The following is a 12,676-nucleotide window of genomic DNA, read 5'->3' on the forward strand; positions in this document are numbered from 1 at the left end:
ACAGGCAGAAGCAGGTCACTTTCCCCTGTGGGGTCCCAGGTCTGGAGTCTTCGCTCTGGCCCAGTGGTCGGTAACTAAATGCTCCACGCTGAGGAATTCAGCTCATCACGGAGGCCCTGTGTAATTACAACCCGCCCCCGCCCTTCATTCTGTCAGGCATCCCTGACCTTCCAGATTGCCTAGGCCCTGCCACCCTGGCTGTGGGAGGGTCAGCCTCAGAAAATAATCATTAAAAGCTAATGTTTCTCCTTGAGACTCTGTGCCCAGGTGCCCCAGCTGTGACCCAACCTTCCAAACCCCTTTCCATAAGCCACCACACCTTCCCTACATAGGCCTCTCCTCTTCGAAGCAGCAAACCATTAGGGGCTCTCCCGCTAGCTGCTCCCCCCACCAACAACCCCCACCCCACACCACCCCCCACCACCCCACACCCCAAATGAGCCTGTTCTCCCACCTTCATTCAGTGCTCCACTGACTTCGATCCCATAACCTGATCCCACTCCCTCAGTATAGGAGCCAAGGGGGAACCAAGACACTGGGTTTCCACTTCTAGCCCCTCTGGGCCCCCACTCAGAGCAAAGCACATCCCCCATCCGTGCCTCAGTTTCCTCCTGGTAGAGCGAGGGGATTGGATCAAAGGGATGATTCCTAAGGCCCCTTTCAGCTGTAATGGTCCACGGTTTTACTTCAGAGAATTATTGGGAGGGCCATATGAAATGAGATAATGGATATTTGAATAGGTTGAAAAGTTTCAAATGATGCGCAGACAGGGTACTAGAGAGTCCCCTTCCTCCAATCACCCACCAGCATGTCTTTGCAAGCGTCCTCTTGTTTTTGTGGTTCCTGTTTTTTGCCACAGATTGGGGGCAGCGTGAGGGCAGAGATGGTGGTTTCTATTCTTCTGTCTGCTCTCTCAGTGACTAACACTCACAGAGGCTACTCAACGGTGTTGCTTACTGGGTGACAGACTGATTACCGCCCCCCCCCGGGGGGGCTGCTCATTCACTTAAATGGACTTGTAAGAAAATCACAGGAAAGGGGTCACCTTTGTTTTTTAGGAGGGGAAGGGAAAGGACCTCTTTCAAACACACATGTCTCATTTATCTTGAGGAAAAAGGGTAGTTTGCTCCTTAAAATAAGTTGGATGTGGAAATTCAAATGGAATTTTTAATGCTGCCTTGCAAATTAGCACAAACCAGCATGCCCAGGGCTTAATTCCATTCCTCAACTACTTACTGAGCATGGCATGTGCGGAGGGCCAAGCTTCTGCTCTCTCGTAGGGGAAATACAGGAGAAATGCTAGAAAGTAACAATGTTTTTTAACGAACATCACAGGAATTAGGTATCCAAATAAATACTGTCCCATTCAAAACAGCTACTTTGGAATGATTCACACTTATTCTAATACCTTATCTTGCTGTAAAGGATTTGGCTTTGAATTCTTTGAAAACCATCTCCAAAGCCGGTCACATTCTTTACTGACAATGACAAATCTTTGTGTGTTCATTAGGTGAGAGAAATGTCTTTTGAAGCCAAGCCCAGTGCATAAACTGGATGGTCAGGCTCATTCCATCAGGTCAAAAACCTAAATAATCATCTTCTAATAAAGCTTTTAATGAACATATACAGGCATAATGTGCAGCCTTTGCCTGTGAATATTTTGAAGGTCTTCTTTCACCGAGTTGCATGAGTTTGGCCGTGTGTGCAGCAGTCAATCCCACCGTAGGTCTCCTCGCTTCTGTGCTTGCCCTCCAGCCCACCCCAACCCCCATCCTCTGTCCTCGATGCAGCAGCCCCAGAGCCAAATCACATCACTTAATCTGCTTGAAACCCTGCAAAGGCTCCCGTCTCACCTGGAGTGAAGGCCAAAGTCCACAGGGTGTCCCCTGAGACCCCACATGAAGTCAACCACTGCCCCCCCACCGTTCCCCTCACAGCTCCTGTCCCAGCACTGTGGGCTCCAGCCTCGTGGCCTCCACGCCTCCCCTGGGCACATCAGACAGACTCCCGCGCTGGAGCTTTGCTCCAGCTGTCCCCTCTGCCTGGAAAACCTCTCTCCCGCATGGCCATGTGGTCAACTCCTTCATTTCCCTCAAGCCTTTGATCAATTCTCACCTCTACTGTGAGACCTGGTCTAACCTTCTATTTAATACGTTCCATGTGAAAACTCGACACACCTAGGCACGTGTGCCTACTCACCCACACACACTCATCCCTGATGCCCTCATCCTGTTCCTCTTTTTCTTTTCTCTGTGGTACTTACCACCTTTCACTAGACTGTGTAATTTATCTATATATTACTTACTGTGTTCATTGTTGTTCGAATGCCTTTGCTAGCATCCAAGCTCAGGAGGGCCAATGCCTTGACCTATTTAACTGAATCCTAAAAGCACAGAGCTGGCACTCACTAAATATACAGTGAATTGAATGGAGTTGAGTTGAACCGATTTAAATGGAATTGAATGACAGGTCCCAACTTACATGAGTATGGTCCCTGCCTTCCAGCTGCTGACAGATCTGATGGTTAGAAGGACACACACGCACACACACACACACAAGCAGCTGAACAATACATGGGGATACTTGGCCGCATGCGATTTATAGTCACGCTGTGGAAGGAGGCCAAGCCTTCCATCTGATCAAGCAGACCTTGTCCTTGTCCCCAGCACCTGACTGCATCATTCCAGCTTCCAGAATACTCTCTGGCTCATGCCCTCTGCCTACAGTCCTCAACTCTTGCTGTCCCCTTACCCATACCCTGCACACCCACCAATGCTCAGCCCCCATCCCCTTCCTCCATACAGTCTTCCTTGATTACCCCAGCCCTCCCTGACTTCTCTCTTCCCAGAGCTCCTAGAGCACGTATACTTTGTATCAGACGGTTTAGTCTTTAAATAAAAACACTACGTGTGCACGGTGTATTCTTAAGGACGTCTTTTGCTGCTTCTCTCTTTTGAATGTCAGCATTGTTTAGGAGTGGCCCCTGACGTGTGTGGCTCCCTTTGGTTGGGTCCTCAGTCAGAGAGAAGGAGGAGGGCATTCCAGGCACGGGAAACCTCAGAAGCAAAGGTACTGTGTGGTATGAAGGGACATGGTGAATTTAAAGGTATTACCCCAGGACTTCTCCGCCCAGCTGAGATTTGACTCACCCGGAAAGCTTTTAACAGTAACTCCACATGGAGGCCTGACCCCAGACAATTTTATCAGAGTATCAGAGAATGTGGTGGAGGCATCGCTATTTTGTAAAAGCCCCTCAAGTGATTCTAATGCACAGCTGGGGGGTAATGACAGCCATAGGGAGTAAAAGCAAAAGGGGTATAAAGGATATTGGAAAATAGGCCTCAAAAAACTATTATCGTGTCTGTCCTTTTTTTCCATTTTGCTTCTATTAGTTTGTCATGGGAATTTGTCTTTGTTGGAGTAGTCTGGATGGATCGGCGCTGTGGACAGATGATTCTGCCCCCTGCCCTGGGGAGAACAGGCAGCGCCAACAGATGTGGGCATGGCCAGGGTCAGTGGGAACCCATGGGAATCAGAAAAGTCCAGGAAACGAGACTATTTCAGACCACTGAGAAGTTTATGTTGCAACCTCTCCCCCCTGCCAGATTGTTAGAATTCGGTTTAGTCTGTCTTGCGCCTGCCCATCCGAAGAGCCAAGAAGTACACCAATTATATTCCGGCTACCGGTTCAGGAGTTCCTGGCTAACTCTCCACACCCCTGTTGCCCCCACATCCTCGCTCTAAGAGACAGCCTGGCTCAAGGACACTGAGGAGCATGCCAGCAACTGGAAGGCTGTGCGCGTCCTCAGCTAGTCTGGTCTGGAGATGTTCTGTCTAGCATAATGCTTTTCTCTGCTCTCCCCTGCCTGTACCGACCGGCCCGAAACCGACCAGCAACCGAGGCGCACTTCCCAGAAGCCGCCGGTAGGGGCGCCAGCGCGGCCTGGGCCTGTCCTCCCCCTCCACCCCGCGACCCGCCCGCGCACTGCGGCTGGCAATGTAGCGCTATCGCCCAAGTCACTGCTCACCACCTGCCACGCTTAGGGGTGAAGCTTACGGTACCCGCGCCTCTGGGAAGGCACACGGGCTTGCATTCAGGGTGAGATGTACAGGACCGAGACGAAAACTTGCCCTGAGCGCAGGACCTGCTTAGCTTACTTGAGAACAGAGGGTGGGGGCGAGGAAGGGGCCGGAAGGCAACTCACAGGGAAATGTGTTGGCACTTAGTGGCCGAAGGAGGGAGGGAGGGGAATGCCAGGGAACAGGGAACGAGGGAAAGGGTGTGGAAAGACGAGGCCGAGCGCTGACGACAGGCTTCCCCAACTCCACAGGCTTGCCAAGGCCCAGCCCTGGATCCCAGGGAGGTCACAGCCCAGGGTTGACCTCTGAAGCCACCTCCTGTCTCCCCCTCGCTCCTCTGTCTCTGTGCAGAACTGTGGTGTGCCAGGCTCTGGCCAACCTGTGGCCTCTCCACCCTGAACGAGTCCCCTTGAAAAGCCAAGGGGGAAGAAACCAGCCCCCAGCAGCGAACTCCATATATACCAAGAGGTAACTTGAAACCCCAGAACTGGGCCAGGGGAGGAAGGGAAGGGTAGAGGGGGATGAGGTTTTTCCACTTCCATTCGCAACTGTCAGGTGGGTGATTAATGACCAACAGGTTTGGAATCGCCTTTATTGCCAGATCAGTATTGTTGCCCGTGACAGCTAATGAGGTCGGACAGGCTTCTCCACACTGAGCTTTATGGGGCGGGCTCCCTCCCCTGCAGAGCTCACAAGCCCTGCCAGCTTTTGTGCACAGGAATGTTCCAGCCTCCCCCCTCCAACTTCTTCCTCCATCACTACCTCCCCCCAGTGCCCTGAGCCACCCATCTCACCCAGAACCTGCCCCGCCACAAAGGAAGCTGAGTAACAGGGGTTTCTATCTCCAGCCCTGCTCACAGAGCCCCATCTGTTACACCCACACCCCAGTGTACCTCCTCCCCACCCCTGTGGGAGCCTGAGCTGTGGGACTGGGGAAGTTCGTGAAAAAAAGGAAGGCAGGGGGACAAAAGCAAACATTACAGCCCTCCGGTTTAAGACAAGGGGAAGAGGCTTCTGCCTGCTTGGTCTGGACAGTCTGACCAGCAGCCCTAACAGGCCACTCGGCAGTTAGGTGTAAAGTTCTAGAAGTCTTTTATACACTTACCATTTCAGTCCCGAGAATGTGTTGAGGAGGTGAGGATGGAGGGGTGAGGGAATTTAGGAAAAGGGGTTTAATAACAGTTAATAATGTTTTTGAACCAACCTCCTCAAACCCAGATACACACAAAGCCAGAGGTTCCAGGGCAGAAATCAACTTGGTCTGAGGTCTCCGGGTGAGGCAACACGGGCTTTGTTTTCTGCTCTCTTACAAATAATCCTTACCTTTGTGCTAGTTCACATCTTGATACGGTTAAGCACGTGTTTGCCTGGGGTTTAATATTTGAAGGAGTTGGAGCAATGTAATAAGCAAACAGCTTAAAAAGCCCAGGAATACCCCCTCAGCTTAAAACTCTATTACTTTTCAATGTGACATAAATGTATTTTGCTTCTGCTCACAGCAATTTCCTAGTTTACTCTTATTAAACCAGGAGACGGCTTAGCAGAGTTCTTGATTTATGAAACACATACTAGATTCATTAAAACCTTAAAAGATTTAATACATTTTATCAGGACATTAAATCTGTGCAGGCTTTTTAAATCAAATACCTGCCATATTTCATCCCCCACACCCTGCACACTTACTTAAGAACACTAAAATGTGGACTGACAAACATTACGGGTGTTTCAGGCCTGATTTCTAAGTGGCATTAAAGTCCTCCCCTCTAGGATTTATAGCCCAGCTGCTCCCCAAGGCAGATCTTCCTTCTTTAGAATTCAGTTCAGTAAGTTAGCTGAGATCTACATGTCCTACCTATACATAAATGTTTCCACCTCTCCCGGCCCCGAACCCCAGGGGATTTATCCTCGTAGGTTCTCTAGAACCCTACCAGCAATGCCAGCCCCCCATCCTTGACTCCTGGGCTCTGCTTCCCTGCATCCACATTCAGGGCCTCTCCATCCACACTCCGCTCACCAGACTCTCTTGGCCCACGCAGAACCGCACCGGGGCAACATATGTCATGCCTGGAAAAGCTTGGTCTTTCTCAAACCCTGTTTCTAAGTCTTGCCATACAACGGTGGCTCTTGGTTAGGAGGAATTTTGTCACGTCCCTGCCACCAACCCAGGGGATATTTGCCAATGTCTGGGGATGTACCTGATTGCCACAACTGGGTAGGGGCGAGGAGGACAGTCATTAGTGGCATCTAGGGTTAGAGGATCCACAGGATAGCACAGGATAGCCTCCCCCAACAAAAGAACCCCAAAGAACTCTTCAAGATTTTATTTATTTATTTATTTGACAGATAGAGATCGCAAGTAGGCAGAGAGGCAGGCAGAGAGAGAGGAGGAAGCAGGCTCCCCACAGAGCAGAGAGCCCGATGTGGGGCTCGATCCCAGAACTCTGGGATCATGACCCGAGCCGGAGGCAGAGGCTTTAACCCACTGAGCCACCCAGGTGCCCCCCAAAGAACTCTTCAGCCTAAAGTGTTAATAGCAGGGTTGAGAAACCTGCCATTGGACATTAGCAGGCACAGGTGGCCAATCTCACTCCTAATAACTTTCAGCACATAAGACTGTAGCTCGCAGCTAATAGGTGCTTAATAAAAGTGTATGGAATTGAGCTAAACTGCTATCCTGATACACCGACATTTTCCAAATTTACAAGCGTGGGGGAGAGGGGAATACTGGATCAATGATCACACCAGGAAGTGACTTACCCAGCTCACCCTCACTTCTCTGTAAGATGGGATGACCGTCATACTATCCTCACGGACTGTTAGGTTCCGATGAGCTCCTGTCACTGAAAGCGCATTTTATGTCCCAAAGGGTCACATGATGTTTATTACTTTGTTCAACAAGCACATATTGAGAGCTGCTTATATACTAGGAATTCGGCCAGACCTGCCAGGGTCAGGGTGGGTGACACAAAGAGGAATAAAAAGAATCCCGTGCCCTCCAGAAGCTTCCGTCCCGTGACTCAGACGGACAAAACCAGAAGGTTTCAGCATTTTGGAGGGGTGCCCTAGAAGAAGGAGGCATGGATGCTGTGAAAACATGAATAGGAAACATTTAGAAGGGGCTTGAAGGATGAGTAAGAGCTGGTCCGGCAAAACGCACACAAAAGCCAGGGAATAATATCACAAAAGCTGGAGCTGTAGGTAGGGGAATCATCTCACGGAAGATCGTATATGACTAGCTAAGAGATGGGAAGTTTTTTCTCCATAGGATCAGGTTTTAGGGTTTTTAAAAATATTTTATTTATCTGAGAGAGAGAGCACGAGTTGGGGGAGGGGCAGAGGGAGAGGGAGAAGCAGACTCTCCGCCCTGAGCAGAGAGCCAGAGCAGGGATCCATCCAAGGACCCTAGGATCATGACCTGAGCCAAAGGCAGACACTTAACCAACTGAGCCACCTGGGCACCCCTAAAGGCAGATTATTATAATAACCCAAGTGAGAAAAGATAAAGCCCTGAACTAGGACAGTGTTTGGGGAGGAGGGGTGCAGCGTCAAGGAACAAGGAGAACTTCGTCTGAACGAATGGGGCAGATTAAGGTAGAGGCTGAGTGGTTGGCTTGCGGTGTTGAATGCACGGTGGGAGGTGCCTTTCGTGGGAGAAGTACGTCTGAGGGGACCTAGCCCTTCAGTTTGCAACACAACTGGTTAGTCTTCACCCCACATCCAAAGGGATGGTGGAGTGGGGAGATGATGGAAAGCGCTCAGTCCCTGAGGACAGAGGAGGGATGAAATGAGGACCCCAGGTGGAAAAAGACTGGCCTAGAATGGAACACAGATTCCCTTAACTTCTAAGATTCACATGCCAAGTATCTAAGGTGCCTCTGTCTACTGCAAAAAGGAGTCTATCCATGAAACAAAGAGAGGTACAGATAAATATATGCAGACAAAATGCATACAATCTTTTTTTAACTCCTAATATTATTATGGATTCAGAAATGTCAAAAGAATGGTCATCCCAGGCAAAAGAAGCCAAGCCACACTTCAAACCACCAGGCCTCTTGGACATTTCCCAGGGCAGCAGGCTGCTTTCTCTCACTCCCCAAATGCACTGTGGACCTTGACCAAGTCCCTGCCCTGGAGACTTCCTCCCCTTTGCCTTCTGTTCTTCCATGAGTAACATAAACGGATTGTATTAAAATCACAGGCAACGATGTTTATGTCCATCAACAGATGAATGGGTAAATAAATTGTTGTGTAGCTGGACCATGGAATAAAACATAACAGTAAAAAGGAATGAACTGTTAACACTCAACAACACAGACGTATCTCTAAATAATTATTCTGGGTTAAAAAATTATATATATATATATATATATATGTATATACATATATATATATATAATTTTTTTACAAGAAGCCAGACACACCCTCCCCCCAAAAACAATCCACACTGTATGAATTCCATTTGTATAAAATTGTACAAAATGAAAACTAATCTATAGTGACAAGATCAGTTGTTACTTGAAAATCAGGTTTGCTGGATCATGGAGAGGGGCAGGAGGGAGAGATTGTAAAGGGGCATGAGGAAATGTGGGGCCATGAGGCATATGTTCATTATCTGGATTGTGGTAATGGTTTCACAGGTGTATACATATGTCAAAACTTATTAAGTTGTACACTCTATATGCACTTTATTGTAGGCCAATTATACCTCAATAAAGCTGTAAAAACATATCATCACAAAATGATCTTTAGGTGACTTCCAACCGACTTCCAACTTCATTTTTTTTTTCATGATTCCTCTTTGATCCCTTTACCAAACTCCTTTGAAGAAACATTATTAGCCCCGAGCAAATATCCTTTTGTTCTTAAAAGGCACCAATCCTGGTTTTTCCAACAGAAAATACGAGAAGAGTGTTGGAAGCAACCCCCTCCATCATTATTACGGATATAGTTCCTTACTTCTCTTCTCCCACGTTCACCAAAATCTTACTGGGATCAAATGTCCTGAAAAAAAAAAAAAAAGACCTTTATTCCCTGTTTGAGGCATAAAGAAGGGAAAACAAAAATTTTTCCCAGCAACTTCCAATCCTGTGATATAAACGAAGACCAAGATTTTAAGAGTTGCCTGGCTCCTTTGGGGCTCACCTGCTTAATAATGATTCTGCTCTGTGCAAAAAAGGGGTCTTGGGGTGCCGGGGTGGCTCAGTGGGTTAAGCCTCTGCTTTTGGCTCAGGTCATGATCTCGGGGTCCTGGGATCGAGCCCCGCATCAGGCTCTCTGCTCAGCGGGGAGCCTGCTTCCCCACCTATCTCTGCCTGCTGCTCTGCCTACTTGTGATATTTCTCTCTGTGTGTGTGTGTGTGTGTGTGTGTGTGAAATAAATAAAAATAAAAATTTTTAAAAATCTTTAAAAGGGGTCTTTTTTCACCTTGGACTGGCTCTCTCACCAACAACAAGCTTGGTAAGAGAGCTAAACAAACAGCAATCCAGAGATAGGGAGAGGTGGGTGACTGGGGTGGGAGTACTTTTTTTATCCTACTACAACCCACGACTGCAAAATGAACTGGCCCAATTTTAAAGTACTTGCGATTTCTGACCATTGGTCTACATTCCTGAAAGGTTACATATGAGATAAATGCGGTAACTGTGTGTGTGTGCGTTTTTAAGTTGAATCATTATTTTCTCATTCATTTACTATAATGAAACAGATCTTCTTGGGATCACTTGAATTCTGCTTTACAATTTACGTGCTCTGTGCTCTGGGGCAGTCCCTTGACTTCTCTAAGCTTCAACTTCCTCTTCTAGAAGGGAGTTGAACTCCAAGGGCTGACCTCAAGATTATATAAAATGAGAATGGGGTAGGGCCTGGTACGTGGAAAGCATTCGATAATGCTTTATGAAATTTGTATTGTAAATAAATATCTGTTGAAGCCGCATTTCAGAGTCCCTTATCTCTCCTTCTGATAAGCCTTCATTTGGTTATTACTCAATACCACATAACTTTAAGCTTATCCTTCTCTCACCTTCTGTCACATTAATATTGCAAATCTACAAACAGACAAGAACACATTACGGGAATTTGCTATTTTAAAACAGCAACGGCTAACGATATTGAACACTTAAAATGTGCCAAACATTGTGTGTACTTTTTTTCTTGAAACATTGGTGACATACAATGTTATATTAGTTTCAGGTGCACGACACAGTGATTTGACAATTCTATATGTTGCTCAGTGCTCACTGTGATAAGTGTACCCACCATCTGTCACCATACAACATTATAACAGTATTATGGACCATGTTCCCTATGCTGTACTTTTCATCTCCATGACTTAATTATTTTATAACTGGAAGTTCATACCTCTTAATCCCTTTCACCTATTTCGCCTGTCCCCCACCCACCCACCTCCCTTCTGGAAAGCACCAGTTTGTTCTCTGTGTTAAGAGTCTGGCTTTTTGTTTGTTTGCTCATTTGTTTTGTTGTTGAGATTCCACATATAAGTGAAATCTTATGGCATTTATCTTTCTCTGTCTGACTTATTTCACTTACCATAATACCCACCAGGTCCATCTGTGTTGTCACAAGTGGCAAAACTTCATTGTTTTAAGATTTTATTTGTCAGAGAGAGAGAGAGCACAAGCAGGAGGAGCAGCAAAGGCAGAGGGAGAAGCAGGCTCTCCACTGAGCAAGAGCCCAAGGTGGGGCTCGATCCCAGGACCGTGGATCATGACCTCAGTCAAAGACAGAAGCTTAACCAACTGAGCCACCCAGGCGTCCGGAACCTTCATTCTTTTTTAAAGGCTGAGTAATGTTCTGTTGCATATATATATGCACCACATCTTCTTTATCTGTTCATTTGTCCGTGGACACTTGGGCTTCTTCCGTATCATGGCTATTGTAAATAATGCTTCAATAAACATAGAGGTGCCTGTATCTTTTCAAATTAGTGTTTTCTTTTTCTCTGGGTAAATTCCCAGTAGTGGAATTACTGGGTCATAAGGTATTTCTACTTTTAATTTTTTGAGAAAACTGCATACTGCTTTCCACAATGATCATACTAATTTGCATTCCTACGAGCAGTGCAAGAGGGTTCCCTTCTCACCGCAACTTGGCCAGCACCTGTTATGTCTTGTCTTTTTGAGGCTAGCCGTTCTGACAGGTGTGAGGTGTTATCTCATTGTGTGTGTGTGTGTGTGTGTGTGTGTGTGTGTGTGTGTGTCCCTTCCTTGATCTGCCATTTATTGCTTGCAACAATCCTAGAAGGGTTGTACTGTTATTACCCCCATTCTACAGATGAAGAAACTGAGGCACAGACAAATCATTTTGCAAGGTCATACAGTTAATAAGAGGCACAGGGTGGGGTGAAAGGGCAGGATTTGAACCCAGGCAGTCTGACAGTGGAGTATCTTAACCACTTAAAAGATATCATCCCAGGGTTATCTGCTTGATAATGCTGGATATTGTCAGAAAAATCACAGGAGCCTTAAGAGAGGGATTTTCAGAAATGCTAAATCATCTACTAAAGTTCCTCCTCAGCCTCTAGGCAACACCCTACCCAGGCCTGGCAGAAAGCTTCCTGGGAACAGAATCCCACAACTTCTACTCATAGTTCATTCCAAAGTTTAACAGTCAGGAAAGTCTTAAATTACAACTAGTTCAAATCCTTTATGCTGCAGGCTAAGCCCCATTCCTTGGGTTGATAAGCCCCAATATTTCCATTTCTCTGACTCATTCACTCGACTACTAAACTTATTAAGCGTGCCCAGCTGAATTACATACTGAACACGAAGACAAAAAGCTCTTAGGTATCGACAGGATCAATCCGAAGACTGGCCAGCTAGGAGGAGGGGGGGGTTGTAGAGACAGGGTGGGGAGACAAGAGCCCTCATTGACAAGAGATTGGCACACAGAGCCCAGGCGACCCACCTGTAGCCTTAACCATACAGTGCTGAACATCCCAACACAGACTCACCCAGAACAAACCCAGCGTGAGTTCCAAGCAGAGATGCCTGGAAAACCTACTCTTTCCTTTCCCTGTATCCTGAATCTGTCCACCACTACCATCTTGCCATCTTCTCTGTGTAAAAGCTTTTCATTTACCGAGCACTGCAATTAAGTGGACTCTTTCTCTGCTGCAAACAAAACAACTTCAGTGGCTGAATTAGAAATGTCCCAATGTGATGCTGCTGAACCGCCAAGGCAGCGGACAACGGGATGCCCTCAGACTAGGACACAGGAGACCTAGATCCTGCTCCTGGAGCCACTGCGCCTTCAGTCCGCATTTACTGAGTACCTACGTACGGGAAGTGCAGACGCAGTCCCCGCCCTCAAGGAAACCTACAGTCCAGCCTGGGGGAGACCGCACGCAGCAGCCAGCCCTGTGGACTGCGGAGAGGTGTTACAAAGGCAGTTAAGCTCCAGATGTTAAGGAAGCGTCGAGGGGACTGTCATCCACCGTGACCCTTACACCTCACTGAGCTCAAGATTCTGTTCACTAAAACGGGGATAATAATTCCTTCTTAAGCTGCTGGATGGTGCTCTGGGGGTCTCAAAGACCAAGGCTCCTGGAAAAGTATAAAGGGCAATTCAAAATAGGGA

The sequence above is a fragment of the Martes martes genome (assembly GCF_963455335.1).
Source record: "Martes martes genome assembly, chromosome: 2".
Classification (NCBI taxonomy): Eukaryota; Metazoa; Chordata; class Mammalia; order Carnivora; family Mustelidae; genus Martes; species Martes martes.